Below are 21,727 nucleotides of genomic sequence, written 5' to 3'. Positions count from 1 at the left end.
CAACTTTGGCAAACTATGGTGTAGAGGATTTCTGAAATAATGGCCGTTTTTGGGGATTTTTGAAAGTACTATAAAAAAATCTGTTTTTTTCAGGTTCTGGTTCAGCTGTTTCACAGAAAGCCAAATATCCACAGCCTTTATTCCGTTCCTTGTCTTTTATTTTAATATTAATATCATTCAGATTTGATTAGTTTTCTTTTAAACTGAATAGTTCATAATATTTTGTATACAGCCTATCGAGGGCTCTGTTGTTCAGCACTCCAATAGCATGTACCCAAGCAGCACGCGCAACATCTTTCAAATAGATGTTTGTTCCTAATAAATTGCATTGAAGACACTGGCAATACATTGAGTCACATTAAAGCCACTTCCCAGTTTTAGAAAATCACAATGTTTCATTTCCGTTTAAGTGGCGTCGCAATATTCTACCCATCTGACTTCTTGGGTGGTTAAAAATTCGATGTGTTTCATATCAGAAACAAAACAGATAAGTTGCAGAATTAATAACAATTCGGTTCATTGCTGTTACGACAATGTTTCTGATATGTTGCAAAACACTTTGAACTCAGCTGAGCAGTATTTTATTTTTGACAGTCCCATGCATGTTCCGTATAAGGTACAATGAAGTTACAAATGACTTTGTTGTTTATGTAGTGCACTTGTAGCAGATTCTCCAAATAGAATTGTTGGTGTGATGGTTATAGTAGAAGGTTGGAAATCTCAAGGTCCATGGTTCGATTCCTGGTTGGTTTTTGTGTTTTTATTTTCATTGTAGCCGCAAGATGTTGCAAATAGGCTCCACCTCTTGCGCTTTTTGTGTCACAAAGGAGTTCCAAATACGACGCGTTGTGCATAAGTCAGACCTTTAGTAAGTCACACCACAGTTGTTGTTACTCACTGAGAAACAAGAGGTGTTGCTTGGGTAGTGTAGTAGCCGCGATCTATAGTATCGTCGCACTGAATTCCAGTTTCTGATGTGCGGGTGATGATCGCCAGAATGGTGTCCTTGTCGCATGCGCTTGTTGTGTATCGAAGCGGAGATATGTAAACAGTATATTCTCTGCCGTCTGGTTTGCACCTGAACAACAAGGGCAGGTAGGGAATTTTTTGTGACCAAGTTTGTGACCGAATCCTTACAGGCCTTTGAACAATCGTGGGAGGTCTTTAAACAATGGGGTCTCCCACTCTTCTTATTTAGCTAGAGAGCCGTGGAGGTGCTATAGGTATGTCTATCAGATATCAGAACGTCGGCTCTAGCGTCACTATCGAAGTGTCATTTTTTAATGAGCTTACCTTGTTTTCTGCATACCGTGGGGCCCATCTAATTCGGCATACAAACAAATAACCTAGGGTCAGTTGTTGATTTGATTTCAACGCCGCAGACACTCGATTTCAGTATAAACTTTGGGATTTCCTGCACCATTCGATAACACAGTCATTTTTTTCAATTTTTCCATTCAATCCTACCCTTATTTTACTGCTGATCTCAAAACGCATCTGCAAGAGACTAAAAAGCAAATCGAATCAAAATACACCGAATGTTTTTTTTTTTTTATTTGTGTAGAACAGCGGTTTTCAACCTTTTTCTCAATAGGACTTCTTCGGACTTCTGCTTTTATAAAGGTACCCCCAACTTTTTCGCTGTAAATGAAAATAAGCGTATCTCATAAGATATATAAAAACTTATAGGATATGTGGAAATTTTTGTTATTCCGTGAAACTTTCCAATTCAAATATATGCAAGTTTAAACATCAAGCTTCCCACAAGACATTGAAAGGAGGCTTCCGAACCTCTTGGAAGGAGGCTTCCGAGCCTCCAGGAATTCTTCCAGAAGTTTCTGCACGAGATTTTTTAAAAGATCGTCAAGAAATTCCTTTGTATATTCCTCCAGAGATTCCTCCGTAAGTTCCTCCGGGAATTCCTCCGGAAGTTCCTCCGGCAATTCCTCCGGAAGTTCCTCCGGCAATTCCTCCGGAAGTTCCTCCGGGAATTCCTCCGGAAGTTCCTCCGGGAATTCCTCCGGAAGTTCCTCCGGGAATTCCTTCGGAAGTTCCTCCGGGAATTCCTTCGGAAGTTCCTCCGGGAAATCCTTCGGAAGTTCCTCCGGGAATTCCTTCGGAAGTTCCTCCGGGAATTCCTTCGGAAGTTCCTCCGGGAATTCCTTCGGAAGTTCCTCCGGGAATTCCTTCGGAAGTTCCTCCGGGAATTCCTTCGGAAGTTCCTCCGCGAATTCCTTCGGAAGTTCCTCCGGGAATTCCTTCGGAAGTTCCTCCGGGAATTCCTTCGGAAGTTCCTCCGGGAATTCCTTCGGAAGTTCCTCCGGGAATTCCTTCGGAAGTTCCTCCGGGAATTCCTTCGGAAGTTCCTCCGGGAATTCCTTCGGAAGTTCCTCCGGGAATTCCTTCGGAAGTTCCTCCGGGAATTCCTCCGGAAGTTCCTCCGGGAATTCCTCCGGAAGTTCCTCCGGGAATTCCTCCGGAAGTTCCTCCGGGAATTCCTCCGGAAGTTCCTCCGGGAATTCCTCCGGAAGTTCCTCCGGGAATTCCTCCGGAAGTTCCTCCGGGAATTCCTCCGGAAGTTCCTCCGGGAATTCCTCCGGAAGTTCCTCCGGGAATTCCTCCGGAAGTTCCTCCGGGAATTCCTCCGGAAGTTCCTCCGGGAATTCCTCCAGAAGTTCCTCCGGGAATTCCTCCGGAAGTTCCTCCGGGAATTCCTCCGGAAGTTCCTCCGGGAATTCCTCCGGAAGTTCCTCCGGGAATTCCTCCGGAAGTTCCTCCGGGAATTCCTCCGGAAGTTCCTCCGGGAATTCCTCCGGAAGTTCCTCCAGGAATTCCTCCGGAAGTTCCTCCAGGAATTCCTCCGGAAGTTCCTCCGGGAATTCCTCCGGAAGTTCCTCCAGGAATTCCTCCGGAAATTCCTCCAGGAATTCCTCCGGAAGTTCCTCCGGGAATTCCTCCGGAAGTTCCTCCGGGAATTCCTCCGGAAGTCCCTCTGGGAATTCCTCCGGAAGTTCCTCCAGGAATTCCTCCGGAAGTTCCTCCAGGAATTCCTCCGGAAGTTCCTCCGGGAATTCCTCCGGAAGTTCCTCCAGGAATTCCTCCGGGAGCTCCTCCAGGAGGTCCTCCAGGAGTTCCTCCGGAAGCTCCTCCAGGAGTTCCTCCAGAAGCTCCTCCAGGAGTTCCTCCGGGAGCTCCTCCAGGAGTTCCTCCGGAGATTCCTCCAGGAGCTCCTCCGGAGGCTCCTCCAGGAGTTCCTCCAGGCTCCTCCAGGAGTTCCTCCAGGCTCCTCCAGGAGTTCCTCCAGGCTCCTCCAGGAGTTCCTCCAGGAAGCTCCTCCAGGAGTTCCTCCAGGCTCCTCCAGGAGTTCCTCCAGGCTCCCCAGGAGTTCCTCCAGGCTCCCCAGGAGTTCCTCCAGGCTCCCCAGGAGTTCCTCCAGGCTCCCCAGGAGTTCCTCCAGGCTCCCCAGGAGTTCCTCAGGAGGCTCCCAGGAGTTCCTCCGGAAGCTCCCCAGGAGTTCCTCCAGGCTCCCCAGGAGTTCCTCCGAAGCTCCCCAGGAGTTCCTCCAGGCTCCCCAGGAGTTCCTCCGGTAGCTCCTCCGGGAATTCCTCCGGAAGTTCCTCTGGAAGTTCTTCCGGGAATACCTCCGGGAATTCCTCCGGAACTTCCTCCGGGAATTCCTCCGGAACTTCCTCCGGGAATTCCACCGGAGTTTCCTCCTGGAATTCCTCCGGAAGTTCTTCCGGAAATTCTTCTGGAAGCTCCTCCGGGAATTCATCCGGAAGATCCTCCGGGAATACCTACGGAAGTTTCTCAAGAAGTTTCTCCGGAAGTTCCTCCAGGAATATTTTCGGAAGTTCTTCCGGAAGTTCCTCCGGAAGTTCCTCCGAAAGTTTCTTCGGAAGTTCTTCCGGAATTTCCTCCGGAAGTTCTTCCGAGAATTCCTCCGGAAGTTCCTCCTGGAATTCCTCCGGAAGTTCCTCCGGGAACACTTCCGGAAGTTCCTCCGGGAATACCTCCGGAAGTTCCTCCGGGAATACCTCCTAAAGTTCCTCCGCAAGTTCCTCCGGGAATCCCTCCGGAAGTTACTCCGGAAGTTCCTCTTGGAATTGCTCCGGAAGTTCCTCCGGGAATTCCTCCGGAAATTCCTCCGGGAATTCTTCCGGAAGTTCCTCCGGGAATTCCTCCGGAAGTTTCTCCGGGAATTCCTTCCGGAAGTTTCCTTCTTTCTTAAGGCCCGGAATCCTCCTTTCAAGAGGCCCGGAAGCCTCCTTTCATCCTCTCAAGAGGCCCGGAAACCTCCTTTCAAGAGGCCCGGAAGCTCCTCCTCCTCCTCCTCTTCCTCCGGAAGCTCCTCCGGGAATTCCTCCGGAAGTTCCTCCGGGAATACTTGCGGAAGTTCCTCCAAGAATACCCCCGGAAGTTCCTTCAGGAATTCCTCCGGAAGTTCCTCCGAATTCCTCCAGAAGTGCCTCCGGGAATTCCTCCGGAAGCTCCTCCGGGAATTCGTCCTGGAATTCCTGCGGAAGCTCTTCCGGGAATTCTTCCGGATGTTCCTCCGGGAATTCTTCCGGAAGTTTCTCCGGGAATTCCTCCGGAAGTTTCCTTCTTTCTTGAGGCCCGGAATCCTCCTTTCAAGAGGCCCGGAAGCCTCCTTTCATCCTTTCAAGAGGCCCGGAAACCTCCTTTCATGAGGCCCGGAAGCCTCCTTTCAAAAGGCCCGGAAGCCTCCTTTCAAGAGGCCCGGAATCCTCCTTTCAAGAGGCTCGGAAGTCTCCTTTCAAGAGGCTCGGAAGCCTTCTTTCAAGAGGCCCGGAAGCCTCCTTTCAAGAGACCCGGAAGCCTCCTTTCAAGAGACCCGGAAGCCTCCTTTCAAGAGGCTCGGAAGCCTCCTTTCAAGAGGCTCAGGCCTCCTTTCAAGAGGCTCAGGAAGCCTCCTTTCAAGAGGCTCAGAGCCTCCTTTCAAGAGGCTCAGGCCTCCTTTCAAGAGGCTCAGAAGCCTTCTTTCAAGAGGCTCAGGAAGCCTCCTTTCAAGAGGCTCAGGCCTCCTTTCAAGAGGCTCAGGAAGCCTCCTTTCAAGAGGCTCAGAGCCTCCTTTCAAGAGGCTCAGGGCCTCCTTTCAAGAGCTCAGAGCCTCCTTTCAAGAGGCTCAGGAGCCTCCTTTCAAGAGCTCAGAGCCTCCTTTCAAGAGGCTCGGAAGCCTCCTCTCAAGAGGCCCGGAAGCCTCCTTTCAAGAGGCCCGGAAGAAACCTTTCAAGAGGCCCGGAAGCCTCCTTTCAAGAGGCCCAATAGGACATCGGCAGTTGAATCTGCTCAAAATTTACGCTACGTGGTGTATGTGTAAGTAACGGTATTGCAAGCAACATCGAATGCAATATTTTGCGCAGTGTTGTGCTAGCAGTTTATAGGTGGTGTCCCAATACACGTGTAGATGCATATACAGCAACGTCAACTGTATGTGACTATTCGGAAGCTCTTATCATGTTCATCTTGAAGAAAATAGCGCTGACAAATTTGAAGTAAACGGCCCAATTCCAGTATGAAACATGAATAAAATAAATTTTACGCTGTCGTTTTGTGAAAATCAAAGTGAGTAAACAGAATACTAATATCGTTTGCTTCTTTTATCTCAAATTACACATTTCAGCGATGTGTAGTTGGCGAGAACCAGCGATTCCTTCATACTAAAAAAAACCCAGATTAATCCACCTAGCGGTGATGGTGCCTTTCTCGACCTTCGTAAAATGTGTGTGCTTGAAAAAAGATGAGCTAGTGGCTAGGAGTAAAAGAGACAAATTTCTTTGTCCGTTCTATGAAAATCAGATTATTTATGGCAAAGATATTGTAGATCCAGTTGAAAACCGAAAATCATATTTTGTCCCATTTCCGGATGTCGCAACTGCATCGCTAGTGGTGCCCGACTATGGCACAGTTGCGCACTACTCGCGATGCAGTTGCAACATCCGGAAATGCGAGAAAATGCGATTTCGCGGGACCTCAGTTCGGTTTTCAGCTTGATCTACAATATATGCTAATAAGAATTTCGACATTTTGTTTCCTTTTCCAATCTTTTTGACGTACATAACCCTGTTTTATTTCACCCAGTCATATATTTTAAGGATATCACTTTTGGATGTTAGTTGAACTGAAGCTCCGACTACACAAAAGAAAACGAAAATGTCATTCCCATCACGCGAGCAGGGGGCAATATTTGTTATGATATAAATCTCATGACCGTCTTTCTGCCAAACTCCCGTCTGCAGTGGGAGAGACAGAGACATCATCTCAGTTCGTCGAGCTGAATCGATTGGTTTATAACACTATGGGTCTCCAGGCCTTCTGTAAAAGTTTGGTTTTGGAGCGAACATACAGCCTTTTCGTATAAAAAGGCTAAACTGGTGTTTCAGCCATAACTTCCGATCCCATAGTCCAGTGGTGCTCAGCATTTTGTGTTTTTTTGCCTTAATTTGCTTATCACACAATAAAAATGAGCTTTCATCTTACAAGTTAGTACTTGGACGAAAGCTTTCAAATATATCTATCAGCAGAGGATATTAAAACGAATATTGGTGGTAAAATCATTCCGTACGACTTGATCAAAGTAAAATTACCCTGCGGCCCGCGGTCCGCACTTTTGTTTTGCTTTGATCGTTTCGTACAGAGTGAATTAACACCAACATCCGTTTTATTACCCTTAGCAGATAGATATATTTGAAACTTTCGACAAATGCTAATTGTATGGAGTTAAGATTCATTTTTATGGTGTGAGAAGTAAATTAAGGAAAAAACGCAAAATGCTGAGCACCACTACTATAATCCGATCTAGCCAATTTTCAATAGGAAACAATGGGACAGGATTCTGCGTCGAATGCAACTTGTTGCGTGTGAATCGATTAAGGTTAGGTGGCCGAAAAATAGGTGACATTTTTGTGATTTTATGAAAAAAGGTATTTTGGTCATAACTTCAGATCCCATAGTCCGACCTGGCCACTTTTCAATAGGAAACAATGGGAAAGGATTTTGCGTCGAATGCAATTTATTGCGAGCAAATCAGTTGAGAATAAGTGCCTGAAAATGAGTGACATTTCTTACGCAATATTTTTGTATGAATTTGTATTTTGGCCATAACTCTCGATCCCATAGTCCGATCTGGCCAATTTCAAATAGGAAATAATGGGACAGGATTCTGCGTCGAATGCAACTTGTTGCGAGCAAATCAGTTGAGGATAAGTGTCCGAAAATGAGTGACATTTTTTACGCGATTTTTTGTAGGATTTTGTATTTTGGCCTTAACTTTTGATTCCATAGTCCGATCTGGCCAATTTCAAATAGGAAACAATGGGACAGGATTCTGCGTCGAATGCGACTTGTTGCGAGCAAATCGGTTGAGGATAAGTGCCCGAAAAATGAGTGACATTTTTTACGCGATTTTTTCGTATGATTTTGTATTTTGGCCATAACTTTCGATCCCATAGTCCGATCTGGCCAATTTCAAATAGGAAACAATGGGACAGGATTCTGCGTCGAATGCAACTTGTTGCGAGCAAATCGGTTGAAGATAAATGCCCGAAAAATGAGTGACATTTTTCACGCGATTTTTTCGTATGATTTTGTATTTTGGCCATAACTTTCGATCCCATAGTCCGATCTGGCCAATTTCAAATAAGAAACAATGGGACAGGATTCTGCGTCGAATGCAACTTGTTGCGAGCAAATCAGTTGAGGATAAGTGCCCGAGAAATGAGTGACTTTTTTTACGCGATATTTTCGTATGATTTTGTATTTTGGCCATAACTTTCGATCCCATAGTTCGATCTGGCCAATTTCAAATAGGAATCAATGGGACAGGATTCTGCGTCGAATGCAACTTGTTGCAAGCAAATCGGTTGAGGATAAGTGTCCGAAAAATGAGTGACATTTTTTACGCGATTTTTTCAAATGAATTTGTATTTTGGCCATAACTCTCGATCCCATAGTTCGATCTGGCCAATTTCAAATAGGAAACAATGGGACAGGATTCTGCGTCAAATGCAACTTGTTGCGAGCAAATCGGTTGAGGATAAGTGCCCGAAAAATGAGTGACATTTTGTTGAGTAGTTTTGCGCACATACACACACACACACACACACACAGACATCACCTCGATTCGTCGAACTGAGTCGATTGGTATATAACACTATGGGTCTCCGGGCCTTCTATAAAAAGTTTGTTTTTGGAGCGATCATATAGCCTTTACCGTATACTTAGTATACGAGAAAGGCAAAAACTATTTAACTTTTAATGTAGTGGCGACATCTTTTAAAAATAGCACCTTTGACGACGTCCTAATGATTTATTGGCAAACGATACAGTTTTACATGAAGAGCTCAATCGTATTTCTTTGCTTTCAAATGAGTTTGTTGGCGCGAGAGGGCTCGATGATAGACAACATTTGAAAAGGTTTTTACTAACACATCAAACACATTCCATCGCATGCAAGCAGTAATTGCGTACATGATATTTATCGCTCGGTGAATTGTTTAACTCGAATAGAAATATTTAAACTTACTGGTTGCTCAAATTACATCCCTTAGTAACTAATAAAAGAATGTTCAGAAGAAAAAAAATATATAGCTCTTTTAGTGGAATGTATTCAACCGTCTAAGACGAATTAAGAACTGTCCATTTAATTCCACCAGTTAATTTTCGTTATCTTTGCAGATACGTATTTCGACCACAACTTTCGACCACAACTGTGTGGTCGTCTTCTCGACTTGCCGTCGAGTCAAGTACAAGACACTGAAGACGACCACACAGTTGTGGTCGAAATACGTATCTGCAAAGATAACGAAAATTAGCTGGTGGAATTAAATGGACAGTTCTTAATTCGTCTTAGCCGGTTGAAAAGAATGTTCCCATATTCGTTTATTCGTTTGCAGCATACTCATGCACGAAATCATAGTCCAAATCAATAATCAATTACTTCAGTCTGTCTAAAATTTAATACTAGCCGCATCTTCATCGAACACACCAAAATCTTTACCCCAACAGCGTTCATCCCGCAACAAAACGTCGATCGACAGAGCTGACAAGGCACATTTGTTGTCCTTTTGCTCACTAGCGCATCCTTCCACTTAAGCCACTTCAACCTTGTAAGCAACACACTTGAAGCCATTTCCCGGGGTAAAATTGCATAACATCGTCACCCGCTCCGGATCCATTTCTGCAAGTCTTATCGTCCTACCGCATGTCGGTGAAGGTACCCTCTTCATTCGACGATGCATCAAGTAAAGTGCATACGTGTAGAAGATGCACCGCTTCACCCACAGCTTTTCGTGTAAGCTTCCGATATGGATTGAACTATACAGCTGCATCTTTGCTTTTATGGTATGACTAGGAATAAAAAAGATATCCGTTCGAAAAAAAAGAAGGAGTAATCCACCTATTTGCTGCTTGGATGTTGAACTTTTTATTTGTCGCTTCAGTCCGAACAATTTAATCCAAAAGACTGTTGTACAAAACGAATCCGGGTATTCACGATATTCTTATTCCCTTCATGATCTCAAAAAACTACGCAACAATAACGTGGGAAACATCAACACAGCAACAAACCAGCAACGATGACGCCTGGCCTGACTGGCTCTACACTACCCAGAACAACTCTATTTGACAAGACCAACGATGCTCCACGTATCTTCACCTCGGAACCCTCAGAGTAGACGCCAGGTGCAACAAACCTCCATCGTGGCGTTCCTGTAGGGATGTACTCCGACACAAGTGAAAAAGCAATCAGGATGCTCTGGTTGGTTGGTTTAGCGGGGTCGGGGCTCACCAGCCAACCCGTCCAGAGTAACACGAAAGCAGAAAAAAAAAGAAAAACTAAAGGCGCTACTGAAAACCATGAGTTGATTTTCACTCGTCTGCGCTTTCATTTTTTTTTGTATGTTTGTGTGCGCGGAGTTTCCCATCGTGCTGACAGGTACCTTGTCCTATCTATCTGGATGTTGGGTGGTGCTTTGTGGCGCAAGAAGGTGTTGCATAGGTTTTGCAAGCAAGAGCGGTGGAAAGAAAAACATCAGCGCAAAAAATATATACCGCGGGCTTGGGATGGTTGGACGGTTTTTGAACGGTGCTGCAACTACGGGCGAGCAGATCGATGCATTGAATGGCAATCATTAAACGTCCGCATTCAATAATTAATTCAATTTCTCATGCACACAAGCACCGCTGGGGCCTGTTGCCACCAGAATGCACGTTGTTTGCGGAAGGATGCATAATTGGCGCAGAAGCATGTCAGTGTGTTGGAACCCGGTGAAAAATGTGACGCCTGATTATATGGTTCCGGAGAAATTATGCAGTGGAAATGAACGTTCCGGTGGGTAATTACGAAGAAAATGGATCGATAAGCCGTGGGTGAAACGTTCTAATCCAGACATATGTGGGATGCTGTACTTATTTCCGGTACAGCGTCTGTTTCCTTTACAATTTGCAAATGAAAAGCAATAAGAGAAGAATATGGAAAACCTGTTGTATGGACTTTTTAATCCCATATTGGCGATAAATCCACTTTTCTTTAAGGATGGAATATAGCAAAGTCAATTTACAGCGCTATGAATTCGCGTCAAATGTCATATGCTATAGCTGCTGATCTTTATGGTATAATAGATTCTGAAAACATGATTTTTTTTTGTTATACTGGAATAAGTGATTTTTGAATTCAATTATATGATTATATGGTTCCGGATATTTCGTAAATTTGTTAAGGTGGTCGTGTACAACAAAGCCACAAATCGGCCATCTTAGAAAGCACCTGCTTTTTCTACTGATTTTTCTAGAGTAAGAATTGAGAGAACCATGACGTCCATAGAGATGAAACATCCGTGAATCGTTTGCTTACTTATGCTGAGCAATCGACTTTAATTTCAGAATTGTACGAAAATTATTATACTAGATTTGAATTCCTCTAGTTTTAGGAACCAAGGTCAATTTTTGTGCAATGACCCTGGTTTCGGATATATTCCGGGGAGTACTGGGGCTACCTCCTCCCGGAAAAAATGGTCACATGCAGATCGGCTTCGAAAACCATTTTGAGACATGTCAAACTTCATGATTTTGCAAAACAAGTGCACTGGAGTACATTTCGACGATTTTCGATCGAATTGATCACTCTCTGGGTACTTCCAGGGCCTGGTTCCCTTGGGGAAGTGGCCAATTTTCGTTCAATCTTGGAACCCATCTTGCGACACGTCAAACTTCATAATTTTGCAAAACTAGTATACTGGAAGGCATTTCGGTGATTTTTGATCGGATTGGCCACCTTCCGGGTACTTGACCTGTGCGCTGATTGAAATTTTACCGGCGGTGGCGTGATAGATCATGTTCAGCCAGCCGCGGCGGCGTGGCGTCGTCACGTCGTTGGTGATCGGCGGCGGCGTGGATCGGTGTGAACCAGTTTCAAGCGCCAAAATTTCTTCAGAAGTTCCTCCAGAAATTCTTCCAGAAGTTCCTCCATGAGGCTTCCGAGCCTCTTGAAAGGAGGCTTCCGAGTCTCTTGAAAGGAGGCTTCCGAGCCTCTTGAAAGGAAGCTTCCGAGCCTCTTGAAAGGAGGCTTCCAGGCCTCTTGAAAGGAGGCTTCCGGGTCTCTTGAAAGCGGGTTTCAGGGCCTCTTGAAATGAGGCTTCCAGGTCTTTTGAAAGGAGGCTTCTGAGGCCTCTTGAAAGGAGGCTTCCAGGCCTCTTGAAGGAGGCTTCCAGGCCTCTTGAAGGAGGCTTCCGAGCCTCTTGAAAGGAGGCTGGGCCTCTTGAAAGGAGGCTTCCAGGCCTCTTGAAAGGAGGCTTCCAGGCCTCTTGAAAGGAGGCTTCCGAGCCTCTTGAAGGAGGCTTCCAGGCCTCTTGAAAGGAGGCTTCCGGGCCTCTTGAAAGGAGGCTTCCAGGCCTCTTGAAGGAGGCTTCCAGGCCTCTTGAAGGAGGCTTCCAGGCCTCTTGAAGGAGGCTTCCGGGCCTCTTGAAAGGAGGCTTCCGGGCCTCTTGAAAGGAGGCTTCTGAGCCTCTTGAAGGGAGGCTTCCAGGCCTCTTGAAAGGAGGCTTCCAGGCCTCTTGAAGGAGGCTTCCGGGCCTCTTGAAAGGAGGCTTCCAGGCCTCTTGAAAGGAGGCTTCCAGGCCTCTTGAAGGAGGCTTCCGGGCCTCTTGAAGGAGGCTTCCGGGCCTCTTGAAAGGAGGCTTCCGGGCCTCTTGAAAGGAGGCTTCCGGGCCTCTTGAAAGGGAGGCTGAGGCCTCTTGAAGGAGGCTTCCTGGGCCTCTTGAAGGAGGCTGAGCCTCTTGAAAGGAGGCTTCCGGGCCTCTTGAAGGAGGCTTCCGAGGCCCTCTTGAAGGAGGCCTGAGCCTCTTGAAGGAGGCTTCCGAGGCCTCTTGAAAGGAGGCTTCCTGAGCCTCTTGAAAGGAGGCTTCCAGGCCTCTTGAAAGGAGGCTTCCGAGCCTCTTGAAGGAGGCTTCAGGCCTCTTGAAGGAGGCTTCCAGGCCTCTTGAAGGAGGCTGGGCCTCTTGAAGGGCTTCCAGGCCTCTTGAAGGAGGCTTCCGGGCCTCTTGAAGGAGGCTCTGAGCCTCTTGAAAGGAGGCTTCTGAGCCTCTTGAAGGAGGCTTCCAGGCCTCTTGAAGGAGGCTTCCAGGCCTCTTGAAAGGAGGCTTCCGAGCCTCTTGAAGGAGGCTGGGGCCTCTTGAAGGGAGGCTTCCAGGCCTCTTGAAGGGCTGGGCCTCTTGAAAGGAGGCTTCTGAGCCTCTTGAAAGGAGGCTTCCAGGCCTCTTGAAAGGAGGCTGGGCCTCTTGAAAGGAGGCTTCCAGGCCTCTTGAAAGGAGGCTTGAGCCTCTTGAAGGAGGCTTCCAGGCCTCTTGAAAGGAGGCTTCCAGGCCTCTTGAAGGAGGCTTCCGAGCCTCTTGAAGGAGGCTGAGGCCTCTTGAAAGGAGGCTTCCAGGCCTCTTGAAAGGAGGCTTCCAGCCTCTTGAAGGAGGCTGGGCCTCTTGAAAGGAGGCTTCCAGGCCTCTTGAAAGGAGGCTTCCGGGCCTCTTGAAGGAGGCTTCCAGGCCTCTTGAAGGAGGCTTGAGCCTCTTGAAGGAGGCTTCCAGAGCCTCTTGAAGGAGGCTTCCGGGCCTCTTGAAAGGAGGCTTCCAGGCCTCTTGAAAGGAGGCTTCCAGGGCCTCTTGAAAGGAGGCTTCCGAGCCTCTTGAAAGGAGGCTTGAGCCTCTTGAAGGAGGCTTCCAGGCCTCTTGAAGGAGGCTTCCGAGCCTCTTGAAAGGAGGCTGGGGCCTCTTGAAAGGAGGCTTCCAGGCCTCTTGAAGGGAGGCTTCTGAGCCTCTTGAAGGAGGCTTCCGGGCCTCTTGAAGAGGGGCTTCCAGGCCTCTTGAAGGAGGCTTCCAGGCCTCTTGAAAGGAGGCTTCCGGGCCTCTTGAAAGGAGGCTCTGAGCCTCTTGAAAGGAGGCTTCCAGGCCTCTTGAAAGGAGGCTTCCAGGCCTCTTGAAAGGAGGCTTCCAGGCCTCTTGAAAGGAGGCTTCTGAGGCCTCTTGAAAGGAGGCTTCTGAGCCTCTTGAAAGGAGGCTTCCAGGCCTCTTGAAAGGAGGCTGGCCTCTTGAAAGGGCTTCCAGGCCTCTTGAAGGAGGCTTCCGGGCCTCTTGAAAGGAGGCTTCCAGGCCTCTTGAAGGAGGCTTCCGGGCCTCTTGAAAGGAGGCTTGGAGCCTCTTGAAGGAGGCTTCCGGGCCTCTTGAAAGGAGGCTTCTGGGCCTCTTGAAGGGCTTCCAGGCCTCTTGAAAGGAGGCTTCCGGGCCTCTTGAAAGGAGGCTTGGAGCCTCTTGAAGGAGGCTTCTGAGCCTCTTGAAAGGAGGCTTCTGAGCCTCTTGAAAGGAGGCTTCCAGGCCTCTTGAAAGGAGGCTTCCTGAGCCTCTTGAAAGGAGGCTTCCGAGCCTCTTGAAAGGAGGCTTCCGGGCCTCTTGAAAGGAGGCTGAGCCTCTTGAAAGGAGGCTTCCGGGCCTCTTGAAAGGAGGCTTCCAGAGCCTCTTGAAAGGAGGCTTCTGAGCCTCTTGAAAGGAGGCTTCCAGGCCTCTTGAAGGAGGCTTCCAGGCCTCTTGAAGGAGGCTTCCAGGCCTCTTGAAGGAGGCTTCCAGGCCTCTTGAAAGGAGGCTTCCGGGCCTCTTGAAAGGGAGGCTTCCAGGCCTCTTGAAAGGAGGCTTCTGAGCCTCTTGAAAGGAGGCTTCCGAGCCTCTTGAAAGGAGGCTTGAGCCTCTTGAAAGGAGGCTTCCGGGCCTCTTGAAGGAGGCTTCTGAGCCTCTTGAAAGGAGGCTTCCGGGCCTCTTGAAAGGAGGCTTCCAGGCCTCTTGAAAGGAGGCTTCGAGCCTCTTGAAGGAGGCTTGAGGCCTCTTGAAAGGAGGCTTGAGCCTCTTGAAAGGAGGCTTCCAGGCCTCTTGAAAGGAGGCTTCCAGAGCCTCTTGAAAGGAGGCTTCCAGGCCTCTTGAAAGCAGGCTTCCGAGCCTCTTGAAAGGAGGGCTTCCAGGCCTCTTGAAAGGAGGCTTCCTGAGCCTCTTGAAAGGAGGCTTCCGAGCCTCTTCCGGGTACTTGACCTGTGCGCTGATTGAAATTTTACCGGCGGTGTCGTGGATAGATCATGTTCAGCCAGCCGCGGCGGCGTAGCGTCGTCACGTCGTTGGTAATCGGCGGCGGCGTGGATCGGTGTGAACCGGTTTCAAGCGCCAAAATTTCTTCAGAAGTTCCTCCAGAAATTCTTCCAGAAGTTCCTCCATGAGGCTTCCGAGGCCTCTTGAAAGGAGGCTTCCAGGCCTCTTGAAAGGAGGCTTCGAGCCTCTTGAAAGGAGGCTTCAGGCCTCTTGAAAGGAGGCTTCGAGCCTCTTGAAAGGAGGCTTCCGAGCCTCTTGAAAGGAGGCTTCCAGGCCTCTTGAAAGGAGGCTTCCAGGCCTCTTGAAAGGAGGCTTCTGAGCCTCTTGAAAGGAGGCTTCTGAGCCTCTTGAAAGGAGGCTTCCTGAGCCTCTTGAAAGGAGGCTTCTGAGCCTCTTGAAAGGAGGCTTCCTGAGCCTCTTGAAAGGAGGCTTCTGAGCCTCTTGAAAGGAGGCTTCCAGGCCTCTTGAAAGGGAGGCTTCCTGAGCCTCTTGAAAGGAGGCTTCCTGAGCCTCTTGAAAGGAGGCTTCTGAGCCTCTTGAAAGGAGGCTCTGAGCCTCTTGAAAGGAGGCTTCCGAGCCTCTTGAAAGGAGGCTTCCAGGCCTCTTGAAAGGAGGCTTCTGAGCCTCTTGAAGGAGGCTTCTGAGCCTCTTGAAAGGAGGCTTCCAGGCCTCTTGAAAGGAGGCCTGAGCCTCTTGAAAGGAGGCTTCCAGGAGCCTCTTGAAAGGAGGCTTCTGAGCCTCTTGAAAGGAGGCTTCCAGGCCTCTTGAAAGGAGGCTTCTGAGCCTCTTGAAAGGAGGCCTGAGCCTCTTGAAAGGAGGCTTCCGAGCCTCTTGAAAGGAGGCTTCCGGGCCTCTTGAAAGGAGGCTTCTGAGCCTTGAAAGGAGGCCTGAGCCTCTTGAAAGGAGGCTTCTGAGCCTCTTGAAAGGAGGCTTGAGCCTCTTGAAAGGAGGCTTGAGCCTCTTGAAAGGAGGCTTGAGCCTCTTGAAAGGAGGCTTCCAGGCCTCTTGAAAGGAGGCTTCTGAGCCTCTTGAAAGGAGGCTGAGCCTCTTGAAAGGAGGCTTCCTGAGCCTCTTGAAAGGAGGCTTCTGAGCTCTTGAAAGGAGGCTCTGGAGCCTCTTGAAAGGAGGCTTCTGAGCCTCTTGAAAGGAGGCTTCTGAGCCTCTTGAAAGGAGGCTTCCTGAGCCTCTTGGAAAGGAGGCTTCCGAGCCTCTTGAAAGGAGGCTTCTGAGCCTCTTGAAAGGAGGCTTGAGCCTCTTGAAAGGAGGCTTCTGAGGCCTCTTGAAAGGAGGCTTCCAGCCTCTTGAAAGGAGGCTTCCTGAGCCTCTTGAAAGGAGGCTGAGCCTCTTGAAAGGAGGCTTCTGAGCTCTCTTGAAAGGAGGCTTCTGAGCTCTTGAAAGGAGGCTTCTGAGCCTCTTGAAAGGAGGCTTGAGCCTCTTGAAAGGAGGCTTCTGAGCCTCTTGAAAGGAGGCTTCCAGGCCTCTTGAAGGAGGCTTCCGGGCCTCTTGAAGGAGGCTGGGCCTCTTGAAGGAGGCTTGAGCCTCTGAAGGAGGCTGGGGCCTCTTGAAGGGCTGAGGCCTCTGAAGGCTGGGCCTCTTGAAGGGCTTCCGCCCTCTTGAAGAGGCTTAAGGGAGGCTGAGCCTCTTGAAGGAGGCTGAGGCCTCTTGAAGGGGAGGCTTCCGAGCCTCTTGAAAGGAGGCTTCCGAGCCTCTTGGAAAGGAGGCTTCTGAGCTCTTGAAAGGAGGCTTTGAGCCTCTTGAAAGGAGGCTTCCAGCCTCTTGAAAGGAGGCTCTGAGCCTCTTGAAAGGAGGCTTGGGCCTTGAAGGAGGCTGGGCCCTCTTGAAGGAGGCTGGGCCTCTTGAAGGAGGCTGGGCCTCTTGAAAGGAGGCTTGAGCTCTTGAAAGGAGGCCTGAGCCTCTGAAAGGAGGCTTCTGAGCCTCTTGAAAGGAGGCTTCCGAGCCTCTTGAAAGGAGGCTTCTGAGCCTCTTGAAAGGAGGCTTGGAGCCTCTTGAAAGGAGGCTTCCTGAGCCTCTTGAAAGGAGGCTTCTGAGCCTCTTGAAAGGAGGCTTGGAGCTCTCTTGAAAGGAGGCTTCCAGGCCTCTTGAAAGGAGGCTTCCGAGCCTCTTGAAAGGAGGCTTCCTGAGCCTCTTGAAAGGAGGCTTGAGCCTCTTGAAAGGAGGCTTCCTGAGCCTCTTGAAAGGAGGCTTCTGAGCCTCTTGGAAAGGAGGCTTCTGAGCCTCTTGAAAGGAGGCTTCTGAGCTCTTGAAAGGAGGCTTCTGAGCCTCTTGAAAGGAGGCTTGAGCTCTTGAAAGGAGGCTTCCTGAGCCTCTTGAAAGGAGGCTTCTGAGCTCTCTTGAAAGGAGGCTTCTGAGCTCTCTTGAAAGGAGGCTTCCTGAGCTCTTGAAAGGAGGCCTGGAGCTCTTGAAAGGAGGCTTCTGAGCCTCTTGAAAGGAGGCTTCCGAGCCTCTTGAAAGGAGGCTTCCTGAGCCTCTTGAAAGGAGGCCTGAGCTCTTGAAAGGAGGCTTGAGCCTCTTTGAAAGGAGGCTTCTGGAGCCTCTTGAAAGGAGGCTTCTGAGCCTCTTGAAGGAGGCTTCCGAGCTCTTGAAAGGAGGCTCTGAGCCTCTTGAAAGGAGGCTTCTGAGCCTCTTGAAAGGAGGCTTCCTGAGCCTCTTGAAAGGAGGCTTCCGAGCCTCTTGAAAGGAGGCTCTGAGCCTCTTGAAAGGAGGCTTCTGAGCCTCTTGAGGGAGCACCCTTGAAAGAGGCCTCGAGCTGGGGCTTCCTGCAAAGGAGGCTTCCTGAGCCTCTTTGAAGGGGCCTGGGCCCTCTTGAAAGGAGGCTTCCGGGCCTCTTGAAGGAGGCTTCCAGGGGCCACACCTCTTGAAGGAGGCTTCCGAGCCTCTTGAAAGGAGGCTTCTGAGCCTCTTGAAAGGAGGCTTCTGAGCCTCTTGAAAGGAGGCTTCCTGAGCCTCTTGAAAGGAGGCTTCTGAGCCTCTTGAAAGGAGGCTTCTGAGGCCTCTTGAAAGGAGGCCTGAGCCTCTTGAAGGAGGCTTCCGAGCCTCTTGAAAGAGGCTTCCGAGCCTCTTGAAGAGGAGGCTGAGCCTCTTGAAGGCAGGCCTCTTGAGCTCTTGAAGCAGGCTTCCGAGCCTCTTGAAAGCAGGCTTCTGAGCCTCTTGAAAGGAGGCTTCCTGAGCCTCTTCCGGATACTTGACCTGTGCGCTGATTGAAATTTTTACCGGCGGTGACGTGATAGATCATGTTCAGCCAGCCGCGGCGGCGTGGCGTCGTCACGCCGTTGGTGATCGGTGGCGGCGTGGATCGGTGTGAACCAGTTTCATGCGCCAAAATTTCTTCAGAAGTTCCTCCAGAAATTCTTTCAGAAGTTCCTCCACGAGGCTTCTGAGCCTCTTGAAAGGAGGCTTCGAGCCTCTTGAAAGGAGGCTTCCGAGGCCTCTTGAAAGGAGGCTTCCTTGAGCCTCTTGAAAGGAGGCTCTGAGCCTCTTGAAAGGAAGCTTCCGAGCCTCTTGAAAGGAGGCTTCTGAGCCTCTTGAAAGGAGGCTTCGAGCCTCTTGAAAGGAGGCTTCCAGGCCTCTTGAAAGGAGGCTTCCAGGCCTCTTGAAAGGAGGCTTCTGAGCCTCTTGAAAGGAGGCTTCGAAATCTTGAAAGGAGGCTTCCGAGCCTCTTGAAAGGAGGCTTGAGCCTCTTGAAAGGAGGCTTCCAGGCCTCTTGAAGGAGGCTTCCAGGCCTCTTGAAAGGAGGCTTGAGCCTCTTGAAAGGAGGCTTCCAGGCCTCTTGAAAGGAGGCTTCTGAGCCTCTTGAAAGGAGGCTTCTGAGCCTCTTGAAAGGAGGCTTCTGAGCCTCTTGAAAGGAGGCTTCTGAGCCTCTTGAAAGGAGGCTTGAGCCTCTTGAAAGGAGGCTTCCAGGCCTCTTGAAAGGAGGCTTGAGCCTCTTGAAAGGAGGCTTCCTGAGCCTCTTGAAAGGAGGCTTCCGGGCCTCTTGAAGGAGGCTTCCAGGCCTCTTGAAAGGAGGCTCTGAGCCTCTTGAAAGGAGGCTTGGAGCCTCTTGAAAGGAGGCTTCTGAGCTCTTGAAAGGAGGCTTCTGAGCCTCTTGAAAGGAGGCTTCCGGGCCTCTTGAAAGGAGGCTTGAGCCTCTTGAAAGGAGGCTTCTGAGCCTCTTGAAAGGAGGCTTCCGAGCCTCTTGAAAGGAGGCTCTGAGCCTCTTGAAAGGAGGCTTCCTGAGCCTCTTGAAGGAGGCTTCCTGAGCCTCTTGAAAGGAGGCTTGAGCCTCTTGAAAGGAGGCTTCCTGAGCCTCTTGAAAGGAGGCTGGAGCCTCTTGAAAGGAGGCTTCCAGGCCTCTTGAAAGGAGGCTTCCTGGAGCCTCTTGAAGGAGGCTTCCTGAGCCTCTTGAAAGGAGGCTTGAGCCTCTTGAAAGGAGGCTTCGAGCCTCTTGAAAGGAGGCTTGAGCCTCTTGAAAGGAGGCTTCTGAGCCTCTTGAAAGGAGGCTTCTGAGCCTCTTGAAAGGAGGCTTCCTGAGCCTCTTGAAAGGAGGCTTCCTGAGCCTCTTGAAAGGAGGCTTGAGCCTCTTGAAAGGAGGCTTCCTGAGCCTCTTGAAAGGAGGCTGGGCCTCTTGAAAGGAGGCTTCCGAGCCTCTTGAAAGGAGGCTTCCGAGCCTCTTGAAAGGAGGCTTCCGAGCCTCTTGAAAGGAGGCTTCCGAGCCTCTTGAAAGGAGGCTTCCGAGCCTCTTGAAAGGAGGCTTCCGAGCCTCTTCCGGGTACTTGACCTGTGCGCTGATTGAAATTTTACCGGCGGTGTCGTGATAGATCATGTTCAGCCAGCCGCGGCGGCGTGGCGTCGTCACGTCGTTGGTGATCGGCGGCGGCGTGGATCGGTGTGAACCGGTTTCAAGCGCCAAAATTTCTTCAGAAGTTCCTCCAGAAATTCTTCCAGAAGTTCCTCCATGAGGCTTCCGAGCCTCTTGAAAGGAGGCTTCCGAGCCTCTTGAAAGGAGGCTTCCGAGCCTCTTGAAAGGAGGCTTCCGAGCCTCTTGAAAGGAGGCTTCCGAGCCTCTTGAAAGGAAGCTTCAGAGCCTCTTGAAAGGAGGCTTTCGAGCCTCTTGAAAGGAGGCTTCCAGAAGCTCTTGAAAGGAGGCTTCCAGGCCTCTTGAAAGGAGGCTCTTCGAGCCTCTTGAAAGGAGGCTTCAGGCCTCTTGAAAGGAGGCTTCAGAGCCTCTTGAAAGGAGGCTTCTGAGCCTCTTGAAAGGAGGCTTCCAGGCCTCTTGAAAGGAGGCTTCCAGGCCTCTTGAAAGGAGGCTTGAGCCTCTTGAAAGGAGGCTTCCAGGCCTCTTGAAGGAGGCTTCCAGGCCTCTTGAAAGGGAGGCTTCCTGAGGCCTCTTGAAAGGAGGCTTCTGAGCCTCTTGAAAGGAGGCTGAGCCTCTTGAAAGGAGGCTTCCGAGCCTCTTGAAAGGAGGCTTCCGGGCCTCTTGAAAGGAGGCGTCCGAGCCTCTTGAAATGAGGCTGCGAGCCTCGTGAAAGGAGGCTTCGAGCCTCTTGAAGGAGGCTTCCGGAGCCTCTTGAAGGAGGCTTGAGCCTCTTGAAAGGAGGCTTCCAGGCCTCTTGAAAGGAGGCTTCTGAGCCTCTTGAAAGGAGGCTGAGCCTCTTGAAAGGAGGCTTCCGAGCCTCTTGAAAGGAGGCTCTGAGCCTCTTGAAAGGAGGCTTCCGAGCCTCTTGAAAGGAGGCTTTGAGCTCTTGAAAGGAGGCTTCTGAGCCTCTTGAAAGGAGGCTTCCGAGCCTCTTGAAAGGAGGCTTGAGCCTCTTGAAAGGAGGCTTCCTGAGCCTCTTGAAAGGAGGCTTCCGAGCCTCTTGAAAGGAGGCCTGAGCCTCTTGAAAGGAGGCTTCCTGAGCCTCTTGAAAGGAGGCTTCCGAGCCTCTTGAAAGGAGGCTTCTGAGCCTCTTGAAAGGAGGCTTCTGAGGTCTTGAAAGGAGGCCTGAGCCTCTTGAAAGGAGGCTTCTGAGCCTCTTGAAAGGAGGCCTGAGCCTCTTGAAAGGAGGCTTGAGCCTCTTGAAAGGAGGCTTCTGAGCCTCTTGAAAGGAGGCTTCCTGAGCCTCTTGAAAGGAGGCTTCTGAGCTCTTGAAAGGAGGCTCTGAGCCTCTTGAAAGGAGGCTTCTGAGCCTCTTGAAAGGAGGCTTCCGGAGCCTCTTGAAGGAGGCTTCCAGGCCTCTTGAAGGAGGCTTCCGAGCCTCTTGAAAGGAGGCTTGAGCTCTTGAAGGAGGCTTCCAGAGCCTCTTGAAAGGAGGCCTGAGCCTCTTGAAAGGAGGCTTGGAGCCTCTTGAAAGGAGGCTTCCGGGCCTCTTGAAAGGAGGCTTCCAGGCCTCTTGAAAGGAGGCTTCCGGGCCTCTTGAAAGGAGGCTCTGAGCCTCTTGAAAGGAGGCTTCCGAGCCTCTTGAAAGGAGGCTTCCGGGCCTCTTGAGAGGAGGCTTCGGCGCCTCTTGAAAGGAGGCTTCCGGCCCTCTTGAAAGGAGGCTTCCGAGCCTCTTGAAAGGAGGCTTCCGAGCCTCTTGAAAGGAGGCTTCCGAGCCTCTTGAAAGGAGGCTTCCGAGCCTCTTGAAAGGAGGCTTCCGAGCCTCTTGAAAGGAGGCTTCCGAGCCTCTTGAAAGGAGGCTCTCGAGCCTCTTGAAAGGAGGCCCGAGCCACTTGAAAGGAGGCTTCCGAGCCTCTTGAAAGGAGGCTCTGAGCCTCTTGAAAGGGAGGCTGAGCCTCTTGAAAGGAGGCTTCTGAGCCTCTTGAAAGGAGGCTTCCAGAGCCTCTTGAAAGGAGGCTTCCAGGCCTCTTGAAAGGAGGCTTCCAGGCCCTCTTGAAAGGAGGCTTGAGCCTCTTGAAGGAGGCTTCCAGGCCTCTTGAAAGGAGGCTTCTGAGCCTCTTGAAAGGAGGCTTCCAGGCCTCTTGAAAGGAGGCTTCCGAGCCTCTTGAAAGGAGGCTTCCTGAGCCTCTTGAAGGAGGCTTCCGGGCCTCTTGAAAGGAGGCTTCCTGAGCCTCTTGAAAGGAGGCTTCCAGGCCTCTTGAAAGGAGGCTTCCTGAGCCTCTTGAAAGGAGGCTGGAGCCTC

The 21,727-nt window shown here is 50.2% G+C and overlaps 1 protein-coding gene across 14 annotated transcripts in view; it reads left to right on the top strand.

Annotated features, from left to right (window-relative positions):
* Positions 1 to 21,727, top strand: part of LOC134226894 (protein O-mannosyl-transferase Tmtc3-like) — a 741,179-nt gene that overhangs the window by 359,599 nt on the left and 359,853 nt on the right. The window lies entirely within an intron of this gene.

The sequence above is a fragment of the Armigeres subalbatus genome, chromosome 3 (genome assembly GCF_024139115.2).
Source record: "Armigeres subalbatus isolate Guangzhou_Male chromosome 3, GZ_Asu_2, whole genome shotgun sequence".
NCBI lineage: Eukaryota > Metazoa > Arthropoda > Insecta > Diptera > Culicidae > Armigeres > Armigeres subalbatus.
The sequence above is the reverse complement of the archived record's forward strand: the minus strand, read 5'-3'. Positions and strand labels throughout refer to the sequence as shown.